The 25712-nt window shown below is 39.0% G+C and overlaps 1 protein-coding gene across 1 annotated transcript in view; it reads left to right on the forward strand.

The window, feature by feature from the left end:
- Positions 1-527: 527 nt before the first annotated feature.
- Positions 528-25712, forward strand: part of DIRAS2 (DIRAS family GTPase 2) — a 29317-nt gene continuing 4132 nt past the window's right edge. Inside the window, exon 1 of the mRNA XM_019936288.3 lies at positions 528-757. The gene's annotated coding sequence lies outside the window, so the exon portion shown is untranslated. The remainder of the gene's footprint in view (positions 758-25712) is intronic.

Here is a 25712-nt window from a genome sequence, read left to right on the forward strand (position 1 = left end):
TTGCTGATTTACCTGTTTTTGGTCAATGCTTCTTTGACAACGTGTTTTATCAGTGTCAGAAAATATACCTGGTTATTTCCCTGAAATACTGATGTGAAACTACTCAGTGTAAAAGCAGTTTTAGCCCCAGATTGTTACAGGAGCCTATTAAATTAGAATGTATTAATCTGCAATGTGTGGTTGGCTGTTCATCATGGCCCGATTTCATCTGCCTTATAAATGAGGTTTTTAATTTAGTAGCTGGATACTGAAAGAGAGCCTTACGCGTTTAGTAGTAATTATAGCTGGTAATGTGAACAACTGAAACAAAAGAATCTGGTGCACTTTCAATGAAATTATTTTAACTCATTGAATTCGCTGAGAATTCCAGTCTTGACCATCTATTCCAGGAGCACGCAGTAGGTGGCACCTAAAAGCTCTTTGGAGGCGAGCAGACGCCATTTAAGCAGGAGCATCTGCCGCTGCAGCAGCTGGCACAGCTGAGAAGTCCGAGATTGAAGGGGGAAGAAGGAGGGGGAGTTGGAGGACTGCGGGGCGGCTGTAACCACCCCGGGCCCGCCCGGGCTGGGCGGCGCAGGTGCGCGGGGGCGCGGGGCGCACGGGCGGGCGAGCAGCTGACAGCATCGTCACGGCGGCGCAAGGGAGCGCGCGCCCCGCCTGCCTGCGGGAGGAGCCCGCATCCTCACAGCCTGCTCTGCCCTGTCCTATGCGAGGCGAGCTCGGAAGAAGCCCAGAGCAGAGTTGTGTTCATCCTCAGGTAACCGATTTCTCTTCCTTTGCTGTGGCTTCGCTGCTTCTTCACTGGGGCACCGACGGCTTTGGCATCCTTGTTTGCCAGCCCCTGAGAAGGGACGCTATCTGGGAGGGCGAGTCAGCAATATAAAGATTGGGGTTGGCGAGGGGGGAAAAAGCTGCATTTCTGTATCCTTGTCAGGGAGGGTGAGCATGTTGGTACACTTTTCTAAAACATGTCCTTAAAAAGAAATCTGCATCTTACACATTATTTGGGATTCCTTCCAAAGCAGGAGTTCGTGTTTTAGAAAATTCTACGGTGCAGGTGTTTCTATTAATGTGGAAGTTGATTTAATGGATTTAGGAAAGTCCTGAAAAGATGTGGTCCAAAGTGAGTGAAATGCGAGGCACGTTAGGGGCTGCTGTTTTGTTTCAGCGTGTTTTCCTACTAGACCGGAGCCCTTCGCGGGCTTGGCTGAGACTTGACTGAGACTTGGCTCAATATTTTAATTCTCCTTTTAAAGAATGTGTTTCATGACGTTACAAGTGTTTTTCTCCTGTTTCGTTGTTGTAAGAACAGAAGATGGGAAAGGCGCCGCATCCCATCTTTAGTTGTAAGATTGTGGTTCCCATTAAGATGACAATGACTGCTGACAGCTCCCGGGGTCGCCTGCAAAGCATTGCTGGCTTCTCACCATGTGGGAACCTGCCTGAGTCTTCTGTCCTGAAAAATGCTGTTTTCCTCCTTTAAAACTCCTATTCACGTTCTATGGGGGTTTGGGAGACTTTTAAAACTAGAAGCTCTGTGAATCATGTTACATTCATTGAATGGTGAAATACACCGTTGTGGTGGAATTGTTTCTTCCCGCTGTGCAGTGACACAGCTTGCCTTCCTTAGGAATTTATTCTACATATTTGCCCACGTTGTTTTTTGAATGACCCCCTAACGTGTGAGAAGCCAGTCTTAGCATAGGGGACCTTTTTTGCTTTGAACTAAAAACTTAAAAAATATATATATTCTTTTTATGGAAGATTTTCTAGGTAACAGTAAAAGGCTGGAGAATTTTACATTCCAAATCAGTCCAAATGCGCTTATTTTCCAGTGGCATTTGGATTCGAAGAGGTGGAGTGGGAGGGAGAGAAAAGAGGAGGATAAAATTAGAATAAATTTAACAAATTTGTGGGGGAATACTATTTTTTTGGTTGTTGCCTGAAATTGCAAATTGTCAAGAATTCTATCTCTGGAAATGCAGGAGATCCTATGGGCTGAGGTAAATGAAAATCCATAGTTCATTTTATAGAAACAGAAGACACAAAGCAGGGAAGCATTTTCATCCCATTTAACACATGGCATTTAATTTGGTAATAGGGACCATGGTGCCTGGTGAACACAGGAAGGAAGGGGAGAGAGAGGTGATTGTCTCCACCATCGCACAGTATTGCTGCTCAGTTATCTCTGCAAGATGGCAAATATATGTGCACGGTTATTGCAGAAACCTCCAGAATCTTTTCTTGTTACATCTTCAATAGAGTTGTTCCAAAGAAGAGACTCAGAAAACACCTGAATTGAATTCCAAGTTGTGGAAGTCCCTTTTCAGCTTGTTTCTAGCAAGCTAGCATTCTCAGCAATCAGCAGTGCCATCTCACCATGAGAACAGAGAAGACTTTATTCATTTTATGCTGTGCATCTCCTAGAAACCACACCTGACTTTATTAGAAATGTATTATTTCAGGAGTAAATACTGTCTCTAATCTAATACCTGCATATCTTATTGAAAAACTAAAACCTTTGAAAAATAACAGGGTTCTTTTTTTCAAGAGTGTAGCTGTGATAATAAACATATGTTCATCTTTCTAATTTTGTGGCCATAGTTGATATATATTAGTATATTGGAAAATAACATTAATTTAGACAAAATCATTATTTCCCCCCAAGATAAAGGAAGTCAATTTTTGCAGTAGAGAATTTCTTTGTTACAAAGAGGAACATTTGCCTGTCTGGGTGAGGAGGTTGCCTGCCAGCTGTTTTAAGTTAAAATGGGCTCAGTGCTGACCTGTAACATTCAGTTCAGATGACCATGGTGCCCCATTCCCGCTTATATGGTGAATCGAGTCTATCTGTCTGTCTTGTCTATCATCTGTTTATCATCCAGCTATTAATCATTTATTTATCTACTTGATATGGATGTTTATAATGGACAGATGTCTTTTTAAAGGCAGAGCTGATTTCTAGGACACTGGTTTTGGTTCTGATTTTTCTAGGAAAATAGCTGCTCTTAAAAGGGGAGGTGGTGATTGTCATGTTGTCACAATTGCTAACATTCTTTTACAAGTAAAATTGACACATGCATGCACATTTAAGGATTAACATAAAAATTATTTGATTTCAAATTATGTTTTAGTTTTTATTTTTATTATGTGGCTTGCAAATCTGGCTTCCTTGACCATGTAAGTACTTTTTAAAGTACTCGGAACAAATGCCGTCTCATCCTCTCCTCCTTTGCTCTTGTCACTAGCAAATTCAGGAAAGGAAGATTGCTGTAGCTCTCTCCTTAGTGCAGTTTTTTCCCATAAATCAGTACCGTCTAATAGAAATAAAGTGTTTGAGCCACATGCATAATTTAACGTGTCTTAGTAGTCACAATAGAAAAGTAAATATAAACAGGTGAAATTAATTTTAATAATATTTTTTCTTTAACCCAGTATATAAAAAAATGAACATTTAAAGATGTAGTCAATACAAATACTAATATTTTACATTTTTTATGTTAAGTGTTACACTTACAGAGCATCTCAATTCAGATTAGCCATGTTTCCAGAGGTCAATAGCCCATGTTGCTAGAGGCTGTTATATTGACCAGCACAACTATAGAACGTTAACCTTTTGACAAAACAATTTAAAAGCTGAAATATTAAATTAAACTGGTTACACACTATCAAAAATAAATATATAAATGATCTCAAATTGCTATAAGACCTGTGTCCTACCCTGCCCTGCGATTAAGTACTTGTGCAGTCTTGAACCTATTTTTACTACTTTATCAGTAAAACAAGAGGATTGGGTCAAATACTTCCCCTGGTTTTATGAAAAATAACCAGTAGATGTGAATTCAACCTGCAGGCAGCCTAGAGATCTACTGTAGCAGAAAAAAAGAGAGCAGACTTAGTGGTGGGCATTTCCATTTTGCACAAGTTTGCTTTGGTCCAGTCCCTGAGGTCCCATGCCTCATTGGAGATCATTCAATTTTCATATTTAAATTACTTTACTGGACAAGTGGCAGCAAACCCACTGTAAAATCAAATAGATAACTAGTGAGCTAGTATTTAGATCTTTTAATATTGTCCTTCACTAGCATGCATATCTTTGTTCGTATCTATCTATTTCAACACCATTAAACAAAGTTTGGTGAAAGGTAATGCTTTATAATTGACTGATCCATGAGTACTGACTTCCTGAAACACAGAAATGAATACCTTAATGAAAAGATGTCAGTTTCTTCACCCAGTCTCTGGATAGCTTGTGTGATCAATGAGTGCTGGGTACCATTTCCATTGCATGGCTTTCTGCCCCGGGAATCATAACAAGACCTTTAAAGAGAGCTTTTTTTGTGTATGAAAGGAGTTTATGCACTGTTTTTCTAAAACTAATTAATGTCTGGAAAGTGATGTTTTTCTGAGGAAATAAGAGAGCAGAGGAACACTCCATTAGGCCTCCCTATAGTAATTTGTGTCTTTCTCTGTGTGTCTCTGTCTGTCTCTCTGTGTGTCTTTCTCTCTCCCTCATCCCTCTTCCCCCCACACCCCTTAACTTCCGAAGCTGGGCTCCAGAAGAGTACAGATATTCATCAGCATTTAGACAGAGAAGGCTTTGCAGGGGTAACTTATGTCCTCTTTACATTCAGAGGTGTTTTATTGGAGCACCTCTGTGACTTCTGACTTTGGAGTTTATCTTCAGATGATGCTGAGCAAAGAGGAAAAATGATCAGTATCCAGGACTCTGCATCCAGAGCAAAGTCAGGAGTTCTCTCAGGTCTCTGTTACATTAAAAATCCAGCTCAAAGGCATTTTCCTTTTGGTATAAACTTGAACTCATCTCCCCAACACCACCACCCAACTGCCACCCCCCTCACCCTGCCACTTACATATACACCCATAAGAGCAGTGGGTTATATCATTGCCTTCTTGAAATAGTCCCCTGAGATTTAAAGAAAAGTGTTTGTGGAATAGTCCCCTACACTTAAAGAAGAATTGTGCTTCTCTTTTGAGGCCCCTTTGGGCTTCATTGGGTTCTTGACCACAGAGTAGTGGGAGGGCATCGCAAAATGTAAAACTGACCTTACTGTTTTTGTGAGGTGTATGTAAGTGTACATCTGTGTAAGGCCTGTGTAAGCTCTATGCAAGGAAAAAAGAGCCTGGAAATGTTGAATGATAGAAATGACTGGGTGACCTAGATTTTGAAAAGAATCTAAATTTTCCAGGATATCATGACAACCACATGTTTATATATTTTTGATTATTCAAAGTAGATTTACAGATGGCACTCTGGGCACCTCTTCTTTGTTCTGCCCTTCTTTTAAATGTTAGTTTAAATTCCTCTAAATATACCATCAATTTCAAGATGCAGAAATAAATCAGATTGTTGGAGCAACTATTTAAACATAAAGAATGAAAATGTAGATACAGAGAATGTTTGATGATCTCAGAGTAGGGAAGAATTTTCTAAGGATGATACCAAACTGGGATTCTAAAGAGGAAAAGCTTGTTAAATTTGGCTTCTCAGAAATTTAAAATTTCTGTCCAGGAAAAAGAAACACTATCGAAGGACAAATGGCAGCTGGGAATAAACATTTTCAACTTATTTAAGATGAGGTCTAATTTCCTTAATAGAGTAGGTCTCAGATTTTGAGCATTCAAATCACCTGATGGGGTGGTTAAACCTGAGATTGCTGGGTTCAACCCAAGAGACTCTGGGGCGATGGCAGTTGGAGCGTAGTCCCAGGTGAGGGGGACAATGCTGGTCTGCTGAGCACAGCTTGAGAATGACCGCCTTGAAATAGGACATTGCAAACTAATAGGAAACTGAGCAGAGCACAGGATCATGCAGGTCTCAAAGATACAAATTACTTTTAACATATGAAGAAATGCTCAGTCTCACACAAATTAAATAAATACAATTTAAACAGTCATGAGAAACAGCCTTCTTGTTACATTGGGGAGGATCCAAGAATTGATAATACAGGCCCACTGGGCTATGCCAGGTGCGAGGAACTAGCACTGTCACACACCATTAGGGGCAAATTGGTGTAATTTTGGAGAGCAACTGACAATCTCTACCAAATTTAAAATGCACATACACTTTGATCCAGTAGTTCCATTTATAGGAGGTTAGTCTACATGTAGACTCAAAAACGTGATGAGATAATTATATGTTTGTTGAGCAAAGAAAGCAGTCAGTGAGAAACTGGTTGATAAATGATGGACCATCTCAGGAGTTCTATGCAGCTGGTAAAAAGCACAATATGGCTCCGTATGTACTAATACGGATCTGCATGAACACTGGGTACCACACTACATTTGTGTGTGCGTGCTTCTGTCACTAATGAGCTGTCAGTTGATATCTATCCCTCTTTGCCTAGATACCATTTTGTTAACACCTGATACCACTAAACTCGTAACACATACTAAATGTTTCAGTACAAACCCTCCTTTCCCATTTGATTTGTGCTCTTGACTTTCTGGTGATTGAAACTGAGATCATGTTGTATAAGATGCCACTGTGAGTTACTGTGAAAAAACGAGCCTGATCAAGTTAATGCATTGGAAATGACATATATATATATATGTCATATATATATGCCATTATATATATATAATGTCATTATATATATATATATCATATATATATAATTTCATTTCCAAACATGACATATTGGTTTTTTTTTTACACTGATTATTATTTTATACTATTTTCATTCTTACATGGACATTCTGAGAATTTTCTCTCTGTCCTTTAGGACAATTCCAGGTTCCATTGAAGCTGTTCTGTTTCCATTATGGAAACACAAGCCAGGTTTGGGGCCCAGGGATGTTGGTCTACAACCCTGAGATGACCAGTGTGACCCAAACCTTAATTGCAGGGCTTGTACTAATTAGGAACTGTGAGTCTTTAACTCAGCATTGAAAGGCATGTGAGTCATAAACATTTTTGTATCATCTCATTGCCTTTTCCTAAGACCTGTGAAGACCAGCAAAATCAGAATTCCTACTCCGACTACAGTCTCATGTGGCCTGGCCCTTCACTGGTCAGCCTTATCAGGACACTTTTGCCCCTGGCATTGGGACTATGCTAAAATACTGATTCAAATATCCATGACGTAAGTATAACCCATGTTTTCCTACAAGCAGGTGTTATATTAGCCACCTGGTATCGTTGCTCAGAGTTCAGCTTTTGATGTGGACCTTTTATAAGGCATCTCTGACCTTTTTGATGAATCAGAAAACATCACAGTCATCCATTATTCCCTGCCTAACATCATTGTTACATTTTTTAAAATAAATACGAGATGTTCTGAAAATTGCTTGGCAATATTACATGTTAGTGTAAAAAATCTTCCTCCAACATTTCATAATCCAGAGCTCCTTGTTCAGTTGTTTCTAATTTGGACTGGCCTGAATGTCTTACTGGGTTTGCTAAACCTGATTTGAATGCAGGTTCTGCCACTTACTAGCTGTGCATCAGTGCACTGTTACTTTAACCACCTAAGTTCCCACTTCCCTTATCTGTGAAATGGGGCTGCTGATACCCAAATCAGAGACGTTTTAAAGATCAAGCTTGTCTGGGACCTCTCAACACTGGCTAGATGGTCAGGACTCCTGGGCTGTGTTGGTGGTTGCTATTACAACCTGGCATGAAGCCCATTGTCTCATAGTTGCACTCTACTTCTGGATGGAATTCTGGCCTTTAGTTTTAGCTTTTCCTGATTTACCTAGTATGTACACTCTCCAATTCATCTAAAAATATTGACTTTTTTCTTTACATCTTTGTCTTTAAGCCAGACCTATAGGACTCCCTATTTTGTATCTGGTTAAATCCATGTTCCCTCCTTCACGAGCACTCTTTTCCTCTGGTCTTTGACTGAGCTCATCTCCCCTCAGGCAGTCCTGACTCTGTAACTGAACTCACAGTTTTGAGTATGCAAGAATATCCCTGCTGGATAGATTTGTCATTCTGGTCTTGAGCTATTTATCTATGTAATGACTTCAGGGGTCCTGGCCTTGAAGCCTGCTAAGGACTGGTGGTGCTAAGGGCTGGTGGTTCTAACGGCCTGTGTTATGCTGTCATTGGATTCTAGACACATCAGGAGCTATAGCCTTTTACAGCGAATTTTGCTGACCTGCCTAGTAACCAGAGAACAGACACAAGTATGTATTCACTGATTAATGGTTCCCAGTTCCCGACTGTATGCCCTTGCCTTTTCTCATTCCATCAGCTTTGGAACTCCTGGATATTCTACACTCACCAAGGGCATTGCCCTCTGGTTTAGTCTTCTCACTCGCCTTATGTTCAAATGTCATCCAAGTGACTTCAGTATTTTCCCTCCACCCCTCTTAAGCTCCACACCCACAGTCACAGGGGATCTCTTCAGTGCTGGAGGCTCTCCCACTTCCAGAGAGAATCTTCTCTCTGACCACAGCAATCTGATTCTGCAGCATCCTTGCTCAACTTCTCCTTGAGCCTCTCCCAGAACTTACACTTTATCTTGCTAATATATTGTTACCTTCCCATTAACATTTAAACATGTTCATGTCTCTATATTTAATCAAAACTGGGTACCACTCAGCCACCAATTCACAACCAGTCTCAGGAAATATTTCCAAGCTGCCTGTATCAATGTCTGCATCTCATGATCACTCCTCAACCTATGGCAACCTAGCTTCCGCCCAGGGTGCTTCTGGAGCATCTCTTGCTAGTGTCACCAGTGACCTTCATTGCTTCTCAACCAGCAGGTGCTTTTGTGTTCTCACTGTACTTTACGTCTTCCTACCAGTTTACATGGTCAAGCCCTCTTCTTTTTTGAAGCCCTCCCTTTCATTGGCTTCCACAAAATGCCCTTCAGTGCAGTTGCTTTTGTTTCTACTATTTGTTCACGCCTTCTCTTAATTCTTTGCAGATCCACTGCCTTTTCAAACAGTACAGTTTGGAGTCTCCTGAGGCTGTCTCTAAGTCCTGTTGTTTTTTTCTCTGTTCCTACAAGCCATGTGATCCATAGACTTGGCATCAATCCCTACCTCAGCACAGATGACTCCCACCTGTGCATTCCAACCCCCGATGCTAGAGTTGCCCTGAATGCATTTCCACTTGCCCACTTAATGTGAGCCCTTGACTGTCCCAAAGACACTTGGTGCTCTGTCTGCTGAAAATCAAGCTCATGATTTTCCCCTAAAACCTAGCCTTTGATCTTATCCCAGCTCTCCATTCCACCAGTTGGAATCCTTAGGAGTTTTCCTTGACACTTCATTCTCTCTTACTCCACGTCTTAACTCTTTCCTCCACCAGCCATCACTCATTGCTGTTGATGCCACTTTAACTGTTTTCTGTCTTTCCTGCTAGTTTAAACTGTCTGTTTTGGGCCCTTTTTATTTTATTTTATTCATCCACTTTAAAAAAATTTTATTGGAGTATAGTTGATTTACAATGTTGTGTTAGTTTCAGGTGTACAGCAAAGTGAATCTGTTATACGGATACATATATCCACTCTTTTTTTTTTAGATTCTTTTCCCATATAGGCCATTACAGAGTACTGAGTAGAGTTCCCTGTACTATACAGCAGGTTCTTATTAATTATCTATTTAATGTATAGTAGTGTGTGTATGTCAATCCCAATGGGCCCAATTTATTATAATAGACTTCTTGTCCTCTTTATATGGTAAAGCCAGACCCCTTCAATGGCTGTGGGTTGCCCCCTGAAAGCCCATATGATCTTGGCCATGCCTCCCTTCTACTAGCTTCACCTCATATCACTTTCCTCTTGCTGACAGTGATGTTCATGCCACCCTCCTTAGAGTGTTTGGAGGGCTCTGTCTGCACAGGGCCCTCACATGGTCTTTGTCCAGCTTTTTTAATACACTCCTGTAGCAGAGGGCCGTGGACGAGACATCTCCAGTGGCAGAACTGCCCTGCCATTGATATAGTGGTATGGTCCACACTAGTCCTCTGTCATTGTAGCCTGGAAGCCACGTCTGAGGTCCCGTCCAGCCCACCACCAAAGCAGGGGTAACTACCGCAGGTGCACGCCAGGTAGAGATGAAGCCCAAGGTCTCTGCTCACGTTGCTCTCGCCTGAGGCACATTGCTTGGCCTGGCCTTCCCAGTTTGTTCATTAGAAGTAAAGCGCAAATTCATTCACACACTGAACGTATTCTTATTGTGCACTTTTTATGGGCCAGGCAGTGTTCAAGCACTGGGGAGACAGCAGTGAATGAAACAGATACAACCCCTCATGGAGCGTATAATGTAGTGGAAATAAACACAGTTTTAAAAGGGCAAATTGCAAAGCGTGTCAGAAAGGGATATGTGCTATGGAAAAAAATAAAGCAGGAAGAGGCTAAAGCCTGCCAGGGTTGAGTCTAGAATTGTAAATTCAGATGAGGTGGTCAGGGAAATTCTCACTGAGAAAGTGACATGTGAACATAGGTGTGTGGGAGGTAATGGGGGAAGAGTGCTCCAGGTAGAGGGAACAGCCAGTGCAAAGGCCCTGAGGCAGGAGCATGGCAGGCATGTCCAAGTAGCAACGAGGAGACAAATGTGGCTGGAATGAAGTGAGCTGGGGAGGCAAAATAGTAGGAAGTGAGAATACGGGTGGGTGCAGAGCCCTTCACCTGTTACTGTCAGGGAGACAGGGCAGCCAGTGGGTTTTAATCACAGGAACGATGTAATCTGGTGTCTGGGTGGGGAGCTGATTGGAGTGGCTCAAGGCCTGAAGCAATGACCACTTAGGAGGCTGCAGCAGTGATCCAAGTAAGAGGTGACGGTTGCTTCGAGAGTGTGAGGGCAGTGGGGAAGATGATTTGTGGCTAAGTCTGGGCATGTTTTGAAGATACTGCTGACACACTTTGCTGATGGGATGGACATGACGTACAAGAGAACAAGAGGGGTTCAGGAGGGCTCCAAGGGTTTTGGCCTGGACAGCTGGAGAGAGAATGTGGGTACTGATTGAGATGAAGAAAATTGTAAGCAGTTTAGGGTGATATAGGGGTTTCAGTTCTGCACATATTATGTTTGGGATGTCCCCAAGGCGACAAAGTAGAGATGTTTGGGAGGGAGAGAGACATATGACTCTGCAGTTTAAGAGAGAAGCCTGCCCATGGGTATGCAGTTGGACATTGTTGGAATGTGGATGGCAGCTAAAGACGTGAAACCCGATGACACCGATGAGAGGGTGATCATAGTGGGGAGTGGGGGGAGGTAGCAAGGATGGAGGTGTGAGGTAGTCTTACTGGCTTGTTAAATAGGAGTGATGACACTGACCCACCTCCCCTGCCACCACCCTCGCCCCGGCTGGACCTCCTGACTGTCTCCTGCCCCTCAGAGTCCTCAAGGAAGTCTTGGCACAGCGTGAGTCAGACCTATCACTTCTCTGCTCAAAGCCCTCCATGGCCTCCTGTCCTTCTCACAGTAAAAGCTGCCTCTACACCAGCCCCCATCCCCTGCCCATTACCTTGCTGGTCTCATCTACCTTCCTCCCTCCCTCCATTCTAGAATCCTCCCTGTTCCTAGAACATGTCACGCTAGCATCTGTGTTTACACCTGCTGTTCTTTCCCCTCCCAGGTATTCAGAATTCATACCATCACTGATCTCAAATCTTTGCTCTAATAGCAGCTTGCCAGGGAGCCCTTCTCTGGCTTCTGGCCACCTCTGATGGCCACTGTACCTCCTCAAAATGTAACTGAAAGATACTGCGTTGATGTATTTTGATCAAATGCACTCACACCCATGGAAACCCTTCATTTGAAAGACTTCTAAGATGATAAAATAATGATTTTCAAGTTTTTAATTGTGCAGATAAGAGAGCTTTTAAGGGAAACACTTGCATTGCTTTCGGTAAAATCATGTATAAAAATGCCTCCACCATTACATCTCTTTTCAAAATGCTCTCTCCATAGGACAGTTGTTTTTCCAAAGCAGGTACTGATCCCTCCCTCATGTTTTGAAATGTCATCTTTCTATTACAGGGATGGAGAAGGGTACTTATTTTTGGAAAATACCTGCTGTGTGGCATACTACTAACAGCCACCTGCCACCCAGAAAATGGTTATCAATGTAGAACAATTGCTTTTTGTGTAATAGAAAAACATGGCTTGCCTTTTAGTTCTGCAACACTTATTGCGGCAAGATGACTAGTGAACCATCATGTAGTAGAAAATATTCTCATGGTGGTTCCTCATCTTCTTATAAATTATTGTAAGGAATCTACTACATCGTAAAGGTCTTATTTCTATATATTAAAAAATAAAATATCCAAATGCATGATATCCAGAAGCTCCTGCCTGCTTTTGGCTTCAGCTTCTTTGCTGCAAGAACTGACTGATGAACAATGCAATAAATTCATTTACCTCTGGTTCTGTCTATATAATGTCACCACATAGCCTCGTGTAATTTTTTATTTCACTTGACATTGCCAACCTATGAGTGGTTACTCTTACGTAGATTTTTCAAAACTTGATTTTGTTACTTTAAAGAGTTCATTGATCTTTTCTGGTACAATTTTCCTTGGTCAGCTCACAAAAATGTATTTCAACAGCAGATAATCAACATGCGCTAAAGTGTTTCTGATGTGTCCGGCTTGGGTTGGATAAAATAATGTGCTGGCAGGTGAAGTCCATGGGGTCCCTGCCTTAATGGCACTGATATTGGAGGGAGAGGGAGAGAGAAAACACAAATAAATACCAAGAGAGAAAAATCAAATAAATAGATACCGAGAGAAGAATAAGTATTTTATTATTGAAAGAGAATCATTCCAACAAATAATAGATGTGCTGAAGTGTGTTTGAAATATTTCTGCTTTGCTCTGTTTAGTAAATATCTCCCCTGTGGAAACTTCTAATATTGGTTCTTTACACCTTCAGCATTGTTTTCTAATTATCTTCATACAGGACTCTGAGAAAGGCATGCATTTTAGTTTGTCATCATGCATTTTGGTGTATTATTTTATATATTTTACTATGGCAGAAAAATAACTTTTTCCAATGACTTGTGGCATTTTGCCTTTCAATATTAATAATAAGATTCTAAGCATTTAAAAAAATCAAGTTTAGGGCTTCCCTGGTGGCGCAGTGGTTGAGAGTCCGCCTGCCGATGTAGGGGACATGGGCTCGTGCCCCGGTCCGGGAAGATCCCACATGCCGCGGAGCGGCTGGGCCCGTGAGCCATGGCCACTGGGCCTGCGCCGGAGCCTGTGCTCCGCAACGGGAGAGGCCACAGCAGTGAGAGGCCCACATACGGCAAAAAAAAAAAAAAAAAAAAATCAAGTTTAGTTAAATTTTGTAACATACCGGATTAAGTATAATGTGTTAAACTTTGCTAAAAAAGGGTAGAGATTTGTTCTACAGTGGTGCAACCCAATAGATAAACAATGTGAGCCACATATGTAATTGTGTATTTTCTAGTAATCACATCTAAAATAATACACAACTGAAGTTAATTTAAATCATATGTTTTATTTTACCCAATATATATGAAATATCATTTCAACCTGTAATCAATATCAAACTTATGAATGAGATATTTAACATTCTTTTTTATACTAAGTGTTCAAAACCCAGTGCGGGACATCTCAATTCAGTCTAGCTGAGTTTCAAGTGGCTACAGTACTGGACAATGCAGTCCTGTGGGCTTAGTTTTAGATGCAGTGGCTAAGAGTGATGTGTCACAGTACCATTGATCAGTATAAAATTAGGGCCTGGAAGTAGGTGCAAAATTTAATTGGTCTTCTCAAGAAATTAGACTTTTTTAGCCTGGTTGGATTGGATTAGATCCTTATTGCTATTACTGTGTAATGTGGATGACACAGGAGAAGGACTATCTGCTCTGCCAGTGCTGCTAATTGTGCTCACGTTATGAGCGTGGTTTTTAATTCATAGTTTTGTTTTTGCTAAGAATATTTTACTTACGGCCATGTATTTTTATCGTAGTAAATATACATACATAAAATTTACCGTTTCAATTGTACGATTCAGGGGCATTGAGTACATTCACATTGTCGTACCACCATCCATCTCCAGAACTTTTCATCTTGCAAAACTGAAACTCTGCACCCATTAAACAATTAATCCCCATTCTCCCCTCCCCTCAGCCCCTGGTAAACCACCACTCTACTTTCAGTCTCTATGACCTTGACTACTCTAGGGGTATTTCATGTAAGTGGAATCATATGTTATTTGTTCTTCTGTGACTGGCTTATTTCACTTAGCATAATGTTCTCATGGTTCATCCGTGTCGTAGCATGTGCCAGAATTTTCTTCCCTTTTAGGCTGAATAATATTCATTTGTGTGTATATACTGTATTTTGTTTATTCATCTGTTGATGGACGTTTAGGTTGCTTTGGCTGTTGTGAACAATGCTGCCAGGAGCATGGGTATGTAAATATCTCTTCACTTGTTTCAGTTGTATATCTATATAGCAATTATATATCTGTTTTAACTATTTTGAGTATATACCCACAAGAGGATTGCTGGATCATATGGTAATTCTTTGTTGAAGTTTTCCCACAGTGGATGCACTGGTTTAGATTCCTAGTCGAATTGCACAAGGATTCGAATTTCTCCACATCTTCCCTAACATTGTTATTTTCTGTTTGTGTTTTGTTTTGATTTTTGATAGTAGCCATTCTGGTGGGTGTGAGGTGATATCTAATTGTGGTTTTGATCTGCTTTTCCCTGATACCTAGTGATGCTAAGCATCTTTTCATGTGTTTATTGGCCATTTGTATATTTTCTTTGGAGAATATTCAAGTTCTTTATCCATTTTTTAATTGGTTTTTCTTTTTACTATTCAGTTGTAAGTGTTCTCTATATATTCTGGATATGAGATTCTTATCAGGTATATGATACACTTTCTCCCATTATGCAGGTTCTCTTTTAACTTTCCTGACACTGTCCTTTGTTGCACAAAAGTTTCTAATTTTGATCAAGTCCAATTTATCAATTCATAACAAATCCCAAGGGGCGCCAAATAGCCAAAACAATCTTAAAAAAGAACAAAGCTCAGGCTTCATACTTACAGATTTCAAAACTTATTATAAAGATACTGTAGACAAAATTGTGTGGTACTGGCATAGGAATAGACATAGAGACCAATGGAATAAATTTAAGAGTCCAGAAATAAGCCTAATTTACATTTACGGTTAATTGAGTTTTGATAAGGGGATCAAGACCATTCAATGGGGAAAGAATTGTCTCGTTAACAAATAGTGCTGGAACACTGGATGTTCACAGGTAAATGAATGAAGTTGGATCCCCTCACACCATATTCAAAAATTAACTCAAAATGGATCAATGGCCTAAATATAAAAACTAAAACCATAAAACTCTTAGAAGAAAATGTAGAGGTACATCTTCATGATGGCAATGGATTCTCAGATATAACGCCAAAAGCATGAGTAACAAACTAGTTCATGATTGTGTGAAGGGATCTTTTTTATCCACCTGCCAATTTTGTAAACTTTCATTTGGCTAAAACTAGAAATCTACCTAACCAAGTACACGTATAGAATCATGTTCCAATAGGTTAACAGTGAAGGAAGGGCCCCAGGCTGCACACAGCAGCACCTTAAGCCATCACCCCTGGCTTTGAACAATTTCTTCTTCTTGCTGGGAGAGCTTCCATCCTCCAGTTGTCTTCATCTTTTGGTGTTTATTTCCCCCCATGGTTATCATGCTGCATTGGGCATTCAGGGTCAAACTCGGTAACTGATCCTTTGACTAGGACAATACTCTTTTTAATCCACATAGTTTACCTTTTTACTCTCTTACCCACATAGAAAAGAAATAAGCAGAAAGTGGCCCAAACATAGGCTCTTGGCAGTCTGCAAAATGTCACTAAGTGCATTTTATTGGGCTGTTTGGGCTTCTTGGCCGTCATATTTTCCCCAAGTGGAATAGTTTTAGACAAACATCAGTGAACTGTATTTCTGTGCCTAAGCTGTGGGCTTATTTACCTCTCAGTAATGAAACTCTTAAAGAAAAATTTATTCTACCCCCTTCCATTCCAAGAAATGTTACAAGTTCTCTATTTCATTGTTGCAGATATAAGGAGTCTTGTGATGAGTGCCTAAGGATTCCCCCCATGTATGGGATGGGGGCTCCATTATCTGGGTGCAGACGTGTCACCTGCTTTAGCACCTGCACTAATATTGCTAGGGTGGGTGTCTCCATAACACTATGAAACAAGATTCCTGAAAAAAGGATTCTGCTTCTCTGGAGAAGGATGAGCCATGGATATTTAACTCTTCTTTATAATCAGGCAGGCATTTCTCACTAATAAATCTCTCATTTTTTATGTTCAGCTAAGGTAGTAAGATGGATCCTTAATTAAATTTAAGATTCTAAAAATACGTCAAAGTACACTCTCTTACCTAGAGAATGTAAGTTCTGTTAAAAATTGTTAATTTCTTTTTGTTATATTTATTTATGCTGTAGTATCAGCAATAGTCCTTATTTTTACTTAAATGACCCATTTGCCTTTTATTAGTAGTAGTTTTAAATATAGGCTCTCAAGTACCAACTTTAAATATGGAATTTGCTTAAAGGTAATAAAGTTTAAATGTTGTAATGAAGACAAATCTACTTGAGGAGAAAGCATTGTGGAAAACCAAGGCAAAAACTGAGCAGTTATAGCCTGTATAAACTTCAGGAAATGAAGGTACCCTTGATCTCAGACTGTTAATGGGACTTTTTGGCAGGATAGTATACTAAATTGTCTGGCTTTTCCAAAGGCTGACAGCTGAATTCTTGTAATCTATGATTTTTCTCTGGTTTCAACTGGTTTTTTTTTTTTTTCCTGCATTTGTCATTGATTTTTTTTAATTGAAGTATATAGCTGATTTACAATGTTGTGCCAATCTCTGCTGTACAGCAAAGTGACTCAGTTATACACATATATTTTTTTTTTTTACTATTCTTTTCCATTATGATTTATCCCAGGAGATTGGATATAAGACCCTGTGCTATACAATAGCACCTCGTTGTTTCAATTATTTGTTTTTTGAAGCAGGCTTAATTCAGGGTATAATGCAGATAAAGATGGTGGTTTTACCTGAGCTGCTGCTGCTTCTTTGTTCTTCCTTTTTTATTTTTAATCTCATGCACGTGAATTTAATGTGTCTTCCAAAGGATACTTGAATAGGCAACTTTTGTGACTCAGGAAATCAAGGTCCATTTTCCCTACAATCCTAGGTGGGCCTAGGATAAGCCTCTGATAATTCTGCACCCAATTACAATGTGGAGGAGGTTTCCCCACACATCCAACGATTCTTCAGACACCAGCTGGATGTCCTTCCATTTGACTGAATTCTGACACTATCACCCAGATATAGCATCAGCCTCCAAAGGTTGAGGGCTCACCTACAAGACTGTTCCCTGCTTCAGATGCCACTTGCCGAGTCCAGGTTGTTACCAACTAGCTGTAAATCAGAGGTTCCTGCTAGCCCCTCCTTAGGTTTGATTAATCTCCTAAAGTGGCTCACAGAACTCAGGAAAACATTTTACTGACTAGATTACTGGTTTATGATAAAAGGATACAACTCAGGAACAGCCAGATGAAAGAGGTGTATAGGGAAGGTATGGGGAAAGGGCACAGAGCTTCCATGCCCTCTCTAGGTGCACCATTCTCCCCATGGCTCCATGTGTTCACCAACCTGGAAGCTCCCCTAATCCTGTCCTTTTGAGTTTTTGTGGAGGCTTCATTACACAGGTATGATTGATTAAATCATTGGCCATTGGCTACTGATTCAACCTGCAGGCTCTCTCCTCCCCTTCTCCTCCCAGGAGGTGGGAGGTGGGGCTGAAAGTTGGTTAGTTATCCTGGCAACCAAACCCTAGTCTTTAAGTACTTTCCCAAAGTCACCTTATTAACCTCAACCCAGGTGATGGAAAGGGGCTTGTTATGAATAACAAAACACTCATATTACACCTTTATGGTTCTGAAGTGTTTTTAGGAGCTAAGGACAAGAGGCCAAATATTTTAACAAAAGATGCTCCCACTGCTCTTACCACTCATGAAATTCCAAGAGTTTTGGGAGCTGTAAGCCAGGAACCATAGACAAAGACCAAATATATATATGAGAAATACATTTTGGTCGTCTGAATGACCAAATATATACTTCTTATAAATCAAAATATTGCATCTCTAACCTGATTTTCAGTATTTAAAATGTCTCATTTTGAATCTTTATTATAAGACACACATTTTTATATTTTATGATATTTTGGGATGGATAGTTTACTGCCTTTCCTTGATACTTTCCTTCATTTGTCTGTTTATGTATATGCTTTTTAGAAGTGTAAGGGACTGTAGAGACAGTTTAGTCCAGACAAGTTCAAGAAAAGGAAAGTAGCAGGGTATATGTAAAGTCATTCCAGACAACCTTCCTATATAGGGACTAGGCTGTTGGTGAACATATCTGCGCATCAAGAGAACGCACTCTAGCTGCCTTTCCCAGCCAATATGATTCTTCTTTAAATCAGTGGGCTACAAGAGACCAACAGACATATGGTGAAGCCAATCATATGAAAGAGAAGGAACACAATGAAGAAATGGAACTAGAGGTATCTCAGATAAGAATAGCAGCAACAAATCTCAATTAGCATTCTTATTGAAATTCTGCATCGTATCACCTTTCCTGAGATAACAAAGTGCTTCTCTAAAAAAGAAAAATATCAGAGTACAAGAAAGTTTATTGGCAACATAAGGAAAAGATTTTGAGAAATCAAGAACAGGTATACTTGGTCCATCCTGTAATACAAGTTTCAGAAAGAGGAAAAAGATATAGGGCTTGGGATGATGTAATTTTAAAAAGAAAAAGAAAAATTTCCCAAGCTGCAGAAAGGGTTATGTTTTTAACCATCTACTTCACCCCCCCGCCCCCACAAAAAACCCACCATAGTTAAAAAGCAGTTCTAGATATATCCTAGTGAAATGTCATGACTCCCAGAATAAAGAGAATATCCTAACCCTGCCAGAGAAGGGAAAAATACAACTTTGCTACAAAGGAAAGAATATCGTACTGGTTTTGGATTTCATGTCAGTAACCATGGATGATAAAATTAAATAATTTTTAAAATCTGAAGAAAAAAGAATTTGACCTTAGTTTGACTGCAGAATTCTATCAATCAAGTGAGGGCATGAGCTCAGAAATTTTAACATCATCTAAAAGAAGTTATCAGTAATGTTTATACCAAAGCGTAAAATGAGTCCAAGGAAGGTGATAAATTGAAATACAAAAGTTGTATTACTTAAGCAAAAAACAAACAAAAAAGCTAGAAAAAGTAAGACTCCAGTGTTGCTGACACAGAAAATTATGCAATCAGCAAAGTTTAATGAAAATAACCTTTCTCTCTCAGTGGGTCCAGTCCTGTCTACTTCTGCAATGAAAAATCTTTACAAAGTCCTTTTAATGCTGTTTATTGATAGGGTTTAGAAACAACCTGTAGAAGAACCACAGAAGACAATTTAAATTTTGAAACTAATTGCAAATATTATATCTGGAAAACACAAATACTGGTATGTACTTTAAAAACAGAGTATACCTAACAAAATTAGGCAATGGAGGAAGGTAATAGTGCTAATTTCATAGAGAGAGATGTTCCAAAGTCAGTAAGTCAAGACATTAAGATCTATTATTCAAGCAATGAGTGCATTATTTAAAATTTAACTGTGAACACCAGGAAACAACTGAGTTTCCATTCTTTTTAACAGTGGGTATCTCTGGAAAGAGAGACTAGGGCTGCCGAAGGAAGGGGTCTGGGTGTGGATAAAAGAGTATTTTACAATTTTGTTTATTCTTTTTTTTAACCAAGTACATGCATTATATCATTATTTTTAAATTTATTTGTTTTTAAAGTTTTTAAGCTGAACAGCAGGGTTGGTCTGGGAAGGTTTAATTGGGACTTCCTCTGCCATCACCTACCCTTCCTTCTCTCCCTGAAGACCAACCTTCTGTGTGTGCATCCTGAATCCCAGGGGCTCCTGTTTTTTTCCACATTTGCTCCATCAGATATCCATCAGCAGACCCATACAGATACTCTTTCCCACCCATCTAACCCTTACCTTAACCTTTGCCAATTGTCCCTTCTCCTTTCCTTAATCTCCAAATTTCCTTAAAGAGAAATCTACACTTCTTGTCTTTGTAGCTGTCTCATCTCGTCACTCTCATACCCAATGCAGAATGACTTGTACTCCCCAACACCACTTAACTGAAACTTTGCCAATCTTCCTTTACTTCTGTGCGGCTGAGCCACACTGACTCCATTTTGTCAGCTCCATCTTAGTTCTGCAATCCTAGCCCTTCTCTTCTCTGCATGACTGAGCTTTTGCCTAACCCACAAAGAATACATCCAAGCCAGATAAATTTCCTATCAACTTCTACCCTTGCCTTCATCTGATATGAAAACTGGAAGAGTGCCTTTGCTGGCACAGGTGTTCATGAGACCCCCGCTGGGGAGGAAAAATTCCTGGTTCCTGACAGGTACAGACGTGCTTCTCACTTGGTAGTCAGATTCTATATTTCACTTTGGCCCCTTTAAATTCCCCTGTACCCCTCTCAGCAGGGTGGAGTGCAGCTGTGAATGCTTCTGGATTGCTGTCTGCCTGATCCAACCTGTATGTAAGTTCACTTCAATAAACTTCATAATTCTACTTTATGGAGTTGCCTGCTTCATTTTTCAGTCTCGAAGTTCCTTCTCAGTTTGGGGAATGTTATTCAATATCCCTATCTTTGAACAACTTCCTAGTTTCCAAAATCAAAGCCTTACTTTCTAGGTTTATCATACTTGAACTCTAACAATAGTATTTCTTTAACTGAGGTCTGAGAATGAATCCTATTAGATTTCCCAGTTTTTAAAAAAAATTGTGATTTTATTTCCATGATAATTTTAAAAGAATAAAATCATTCAGAATAATCTGTATAACCACCTTATAACAGTGTAGTGTTAACATCTTTGTAACCACCACCCATGTGAAAATATGCACATTTCTAGCGCCCAGCAGGCTGCCTAGCACATCTCAACTGTCAGATTCAACCAGGTTGTTGCATGTATTATTCTTTGTATTGTTCTTTGTGTTGCTTTTTCTTATGGTATGAATAAGTTAATTCAGTGTATTTCTTTTTATAGTATGAATATTCCATTCTTTGCTTATCATTTCTACTGTGAAGATGTGTGTTGTTTCCATCATCTGGCTATTAGGAATAAAGCCGAGCCTGTTAACGTTTAGCACATTATTTCTCGCACCGAATCAGTTTCAGAATCAGTAGACACTGTTATCACATACAGTGGAATGCTGCCCTATACAATGTCTTTTTTAAAACTACAGCTTTATTGAGATATAATTCACCCAATTAAAGTATACGCTTTAGTAGTTTTTGGTATATTCACAGGGTCATGCAGTCATTACCACAGTCAGTTTTAGAATGTTTCATCACTCAAAAGGAAATTCTGTCCAGTCACTTCCCATTTCTCCCCAATGCCCATGTCACCCCAACCCTAGGCAATCACAAATATCCTTTCTCTGTCTATAAATCTGCAATTCTGCATGCCTCATATGAATGGAATCATACAATATGTGTGGTCTTTTGTTACTGGCTTCTTTCATTTAGCATCATATTTTCAAGGCTCAACCACGCTGTAGCTTGTATCAGTACTTCATATCTATTTATTCTTGAATAATATTTCATTGTATGGATCCACCACATTTTACTTATCCCTTCATTAGTTGGTGAACATTTGGGTTTTTTCCACTTTTTGGCTATTATGAATAATGTTGCTATGAATATTCACATACAATTTTTTGTGTGGCTATGTTTTCATTTCCCATGGGTATAGAATTATGGAAAACACTGGGCCTTATGGTAATTCTGTTTAAGCTTTTGAGGAAGTGATAGAACGTTTTCCAAAGCAGCTATACCACTTTACATTGAAACCAGCAATGCACAGGGGTTCCAATTTCTCTACAACATTGCTAACATTTGTTATTTTCTGTTTTTGTTTTTTTTTAATTTGTGATTTTGTTAAAGTCTTCCAAGTGGCAGTGAAGTGGTATTTCATTGTGGTTTGATTTGCATTTCCCTAATAATTAGTAACAGTAATGTTGAGTATCTTTTCAAGTGCTTATTGTCCATTGGTATAGCTTCTTTAGAGAAATGTCTATTCAAGTGCTTTGTTCATTTTTAGTTTTTGGGTTTTCCTTGCTGTTATTGAATGACAGGAGTTTATTATATGTTCTGGAATTAATCACTTGTCAGATATATGATTTGTAGAAATTTTCTCCCTTTCTCTGGGTTGCCTATTACTTTCTTGAAATCAAATTTACCTATTTTTAATCTTGTTCATGCTTTTGATATCACATCTAAGAAACCATTGCCAAATCAAAGATCACAAATTTATGCCTATATTTTCTTTTAAGAGTTTTATAGTTTTTGGTCTTACATTTATGTCTTTGATCCATTTTGAGTTAATTTTTGTATATGGTATAAGGGAGGGATCCAATTTCATTCCTTTGTATGTGAATATCAGTTGTCCAGCATCATTTGTTGAAAAGACTATTCTTTCTCTATTGAATTTTCTGACATCCTTCTCAAAAATAAGTTGACTGTAAAAGTCAGAGTTTATTTCTTGACTCTGAAGATTTTCATTCATATATTTGTCTATCCTGTACCAATATCATACTGTCTTGATTATTGTAGCTTTGTAGTGAGTTTGAAATCATGAAGTATGTGTTCTCCAACTTTGTTCTTTTTTTCTTTCAGTCAACATTGGTTTGACTATTCTGGGTCTCTTGAATTTTCCTGTGAATATTGGGATCAGCTTGTCAATTTCTGTAAAGTAGTCAGTTGGGATTTTCTTAGGGATTGCATTGAATGTGTAGGTGATTCAGGGACTATTGCTATCTTAACAAAATTAAGTCCTCTGATGCATAAACATGGATGTCTTTCCACTAATGTAGGTCTTCAATTTCTTTCAACAATATTTTGTAACTTTCAGAGTATACATTTTGTACTTCTTTGTTAAGGTTATTCCTAAGTATCTTATTTTTTTCATGACATTGTAAATGGAATTAGTTTCTTAATTTTAGATTGTTCATTTCAAGTGTGTAGAAATACAATTAATTTTTAAAAGGGTATTATATTCTGAAAACTTGTTGAACTATTTTATTAGTTCTAATAGTTTTTAGTGGAGTCCCTAGGATATTCTATCTACAAAGTCATGCCACCTGCAATATAGTTTTGTTTCATTCTTTTCCAATCTGGATGGTTTTATTTCATTTGCTTGCCTAATTCTCCTGGTTAAAACCTCCAGCAAAATGTTGAATAGAAGCTGTAAGAGTGGAAACTCTTTTTCCTGATCCTAGGGAGAAAGCATTCAATCTTTTACCATTAAGTATTGTGTTAGTTTGGTATTTTTCATTATATGCCCATTATCTGGTTGAGGAAGTTCCCTTTCATTGCTGGCTTAAGTGTTTTTGTTTTAACATAATGGAGTGCTGAATTTTGTCAATTTTTTGTATCTACTGAGGTATCATGGTTTTTGTCCTTTATTGATATGGTGTGTTACGTTATATACATGTTTTATATATATATATATATGTATATGTATATATATATATATATATATATGTATAGATATGAAACCAACTTTGCATTGCTGGCATAAATTCTACTTGGTTATGATGTATAATCTTTCTGTATATTGATGGATTCAATTTGTTAGTATTTTGTTGATTTTTATATCTATATTCATAAGAGAAACGGGTCTGTAGTTTTCTCATGACATCTTTGTCTGGTATTGGTATCAGGGTAATATTGGATTCAGAAAGATTAAGCAGTGTTTCCTCCTATTAAGTTTTTGGGAAGACTGTGAAGAATTGGTATTAATTCTTCTTTAAATGTTTGTTGGAGTTCACCAGTGAAGCCATCTGGACCTGGGCATTTTCTTTTTAGATAGTTTTTTGATTACTATTCAATTAAAGTTCTATTCATATTTTTGATTTCTTCTTGTGTCTACTTGAGTAGTTTCCATCTGTTTCATCTGAGGAATCTAACTTGTTGGCTTACAGTTGGTCATGCCCTTGTAATCTTCATTTCTGCAAGATCAGTAATGTTTCCTCTTTCATTCCTGATTTTAATAATTTGAGTCTTTTCACTGTTTTGTTTGTTCAGTCTAGTGCAAAAATTAATTTTGTTGATATTTTCAAAAAAACAGATTTTGGTTCTATTAATTTTTTCTGTTGGTTTTCTATTCTTTATTACTTTCCACTGTTATCTAATCTTTCATTTTTCTTCCTTTGGGTTCAGTTTGTTCTTTTTTTAAAAAAATTGTAACCATTTAAAACATCAAAGTATAGTTAATTTACAATGTTGTGTTAGTTTCAGGTGTCCAGCAAAGAGAATCAGTTATACATACATACATATATATGTATATACATATAGATGCTTCTTCGGTTTTTTGCAAGGTTAGGGATACCAAGTGCACACAGAACAGCTGAGTATTTAATTGAGCAGATTTGCAGTCAGATGTACATGGTGAACTCAGAAAAAAATCAGGAGATGAGATGCCACAGTCCTGGGCTTTGATCTGATCTGTCTGCCAGTAGACATTAGCTGCACATACCCATTTCCTTCCATGGCTAATTATATTTAATTTTTACTGGTCTCTGAGAATGACTTTGAGCAATGCCTTTTATTACTGTCCCTTGGTTACTCTAAGATTAGAAAAGTGAAAGTCAGCACAATGTTGCCTGGAGAAAATGGGTTCCATGCTTCGCATTACCGTATTACGTGTCTACTTTGTTTTAAAAATGTTGGCTGTTTTCTTGACTGTCTACTTTTTTGCATGTCATATGTCCTTTCTTACCAAAGAAGGAACGGGATGAAAGATGTTTGATAATCTGTATGTCAGGAAACGGGTGATGTTTGTGATGAAGGGAAACCCCATTCTACTCCATTTTAATGACCATTAACAGTGGTTTATATCACTGTCTTAGTAACACTTGACTTCTTATAATTCTTAAAAATAGAGCACCCATAATCATTTTAAATTTGATTAATAAAAGGACCCTCCAAGCTTCTTAGTTAACTGTCAACTTCTACTGCTAAATGAGAGTCCACACCATGGCCTGAGTAGTGCCCAGGCCCCTGTGACCAGCTCTCTGTCCAGCAACCTGTGGGACAGCAGCCTGTGGGACAGAGATACTGCAGTTTGCATCCCTGCCTCACCTCTCGCTGGCTGTGTGAAGTCGGGGACATTACATTCCCCTATTCCTTCTGTGTTTCCTCATTTCACAACAGGGATAATGACACCAGTTCTGCAGGCTGGTGAGGATTTCATGAGTTAACATAAACACTGAGTAAAAATTGCATTCTCCTCGCCTTTAACCCCCTCCTTGTACTTTTAAAACATTACATATTATGACCAGTGTATTGGGTGTTCACAGTACTTCAGGTTAAATAGTAAAGATCTGCTGTGATTGTGATTGTGTGTGTGTGTGTGTGTGTGTGTGTGTGTATGTTGGGGCTTGGTTAATTTCCACTCCCCATTACCTTTCCTGGATTCTGCTTCCCTTGGGCTGACTTGGCATCTTTTCCCTGAGCACAGGGTGATGTGAGAGCAAAGCTGCTCAGAACCATGGTCCAATAAGGAGGAATAGACTGGCTCCAGTTAGCCCCTCAGTAGATCAATAGCCCTGTTGAAAACTGGGGATTAGCTATAA

This window comes from Tursiops truncatus, chromosome 6 (assembly GCF_011762595.2).
Source record: "Tursiops truncatus isolate mTurTru1 chromosome 6, mTurTru1.mat.Y, whole genome shotgun sequence".
Lineage (NCBI taxonomy): Eukaryota > Metazoa > Chordata > Mammalia > Artiodactyla > Delphinidae > Tursiops > Tursiops truncatus.